Raw genomic sequence first — 3,069 nt, 5'->3', positions numbered from 1 at the left:
AACTCACAGGACATTGTCTTGTTCCATCCTGGAAATATAGCTCTTTGATGTTGCGGCTTCTACGATCAAGCCGTGAAAGTACCAGCCAAAGTCTTGGAGTCGCTCATTTCCAATCAGCAATCCCTTTGTTGAATTCAGGCAATACGAAGAAGAAATGTGATGAGTTCTCCCACTTTTCAGTGACTCTTTATTCCATCCTTGTATGACATTATGTCAAACCCTACATCATACTTTCATGTCAAATATGAAATCTGTGTTGCTATGATCCCAATATGATATTTCAACTGCATATCTACTATAACAACAATGTTGTAGTCACAAGGATCCATGCGAATCAAAGAACAAATTGATGAATAGGGTCAGAGTTTGATACCTCACACTGTTGTCTTTAGCTACAGTGCCTCCAGGAAGCATTCACACCACCCCTTGACTTTTTCCACATTTTGTTGTTAAAGCCTGAATTTAAAATGGATTAAATGTAGATTTTGTGTCGCTGGCCTACACACAATACCCCACAATGTCAAAGTAAAATGATGTTTTTATGAATTTTTACAAATGAATTCAAATGAAAGCTGAAGTGTCTTGAGTCTTTGTTACGGCAAGCCTAAATACGTTCAGTACTAAACATTTGCTTAATAAGCTGCATGACTGTGTGCAATAATAGTGTTTAACATGATTTTTGAATGACAACCTCATGTCTATCCCCCACACATACAATTATCTGTAAGGTCCCTCAGTCGAGCAGTGAATTTCAAACAAAGACCCGGGAGGTTTTTCCAATGCCTTGATAAGAAGGGCACCTATTGGTAGATGGGTAAAAAAAAAAAAAAAGCAGACTTTGAATACCCCTTTGAGCATGGTGAAGTTATTAATTACACTTTTGATGGTGAATCAATACACCCTGTCACTACAAAGTAAAGGTATCCTTCCTAACTCAGTTGCCAGAGAGGAAGGAAACCGCTCAGGGATTTCACCATGAGGCCAATGGTGACTTTAAAACAGTTATAGTTTAATGGCTGTGATAGGAGAAAACTGAGGATGGATCAACAACACCGTAGTTACTCCACAATACTAACCTAAATGACAGAGTGAAAAGAAGGAAGCCTGTACAGAATAAAACATATTCCAAAACTGGAGAAATGTGTCAAAGAACTGAACTTCATGTCCTGAATACAAAGTGTTATGTTTGGGGCAAATCTAACACAACACATCACTGAGTACCACTCCTCCTATTTTCAAGCATGGTGGTGGCTGCATCCTGTTATGGGTATGCTTGTCATCGGCAAGGACTAGGGAGTTTTTATTAGAATAAAAAGGAACGGAATAGAGCTAAGCACAGGAAAAATCCAAAACATGGTTAAGTTTGCTTTCAACAGACACTGGGAGAGAAAGTCACCTTTCAGCAGGACAATAAACTAAAACACAAGGCCACATATCCAATGGAGTTGCTTACCAAGATGACACTGAATGTTTCTGAGTGGCCTAGTTACAGTTTTGACTTAAATTGAAAATCTATGGTAAGACTTGAAAATAGCTGTCTAGCAATGATCGACAATCAACTTGACAGAGCTTGAAGAATTTAAAAACAATAATGTGAAAATATCTTACAATCCAGGTGTGCAAATCTCTTAGAGACTTACCCAGAAAGACTCACATATGTAATCTCTGCCAGAGGTGATTCTAACATATTGACTCAGGGGTGTGAATACTTCTGTAAATTAAATATTTCTGTATTTCATTTTCAATACATTTGCACAAAAAAAAAAGATTTCTTTTTCACTTTGTCATTATAGGGTATTGTGTGTAGATGGGGGAGAGAAAATATATTTAATCAATTTTGAATTCAGGCTGTAACACAACAAAATGTGGAATAAGTCAAGGGGTATGAATACTTTCTGAAGGCACTGTACATACAGGTCAACCTAGTCAGGTTTCCAATGTTAAGACAGTTTGTGCATGCAGCTGCTGCTTTTCCTGGCCTATCTCCTCTCCTACACAGTCATGTGAGGTCTTATAGCCAATAAGACCATGTATAGCCAACGCTCATTATCCTCATTCAAATGTGATTGGCTATAGCGAACACTTACACATCCCACTTTTATGTGTAAACATAACTATGTTAATATCATACTGGAAAATCTTGGGCAGTGACATTCCTCTTCATGAAATAAATATCTGCCTTGCTCCACCTTACTAGCCTGCACCGTCCAAGAGAAACACCTCGCAAAAACTTCACAGCAATGGCCACTCTCTAAGAGGGAAATAAACAAACATCTTGATTCTCGCTGATTGTGAGGGGACCCGACTGATAAACTCTCTCTCTCTTAGCAGTGGCAGGAGTCCAAAGAAAGCAAATACAGATGGAAAAGCATAGACACAGGCACCACACCTCAAATTATCAAGCACATAAACCACAACAGTTGGCCATTACTTCCTGCTCCTGTGTTTACTGATCTAGCAAGGGCTTCAGGGCATGACTTCTGTTGTCTAAACAATGGCTGGCGTCTTCCTTGTGCTCATGTCTGTGTTATGGTCTGGTCCCAGGTAGAGTGGACTGGAAGTACCAACTGATGTTTCACATGAGAAGCTGAATTAATATGTCCATTCCCATAGCTACTCACTTCAGGAGGTTGGGGAGTGCTAGCTTGAGCTAGCTGAACTTGAGCCAAGAAGTGACTCTCTGGTGAGATGCAGCACTGAGGATATAAGTTTGGACAGTTGAGATGGTCTTTCTTTTGGTCGATAAGACAACCCAGTTGCCTTTTTCAACCTTAAACTTGACATTAATCGTAATTCTTGGCCTTCCACTAATGCTAATGTTAAGTTTACTCGTGCTCCTTTTGTTAACATCTCACTTTGTCACAACCCGTGTTTCAATGGCCTTCACAATGTACGTTGATCAGCTGATATATCATAGAAGGGATCAAGTGACTCTCACCCTCGTCAAATATGAACGCACACCACCTCGACCCCCACACCCCTCATCCCACTCTCCTCTATCTCCGCCACATACACACATACACACACACCAAGGTACACCTCTCCTCTATCTCCGCCACATACACACAT

The sequence above is a fragment of the Oncorhynchus nerka genome, unplaced genomic scaffold (assembly GCF_034236695.1).
Source record: "Oncorhynchus nerka isolate Pitt River unplaced genomic scaffold, Oner_Uvic_2.0 unplaced_scaffold_29___fragment_2___debris, whole genome shotgun sequence".
NCBI classification, from domain to species: Eukaryota; Metazoa; Chordata; class Actinopteri; order Salmoniformes; family Salmonidae; genus Oncorhynchus; species Oncorhynchus nerka.
Note: the sequence above shows the minus strand (reverse complement) of the source record.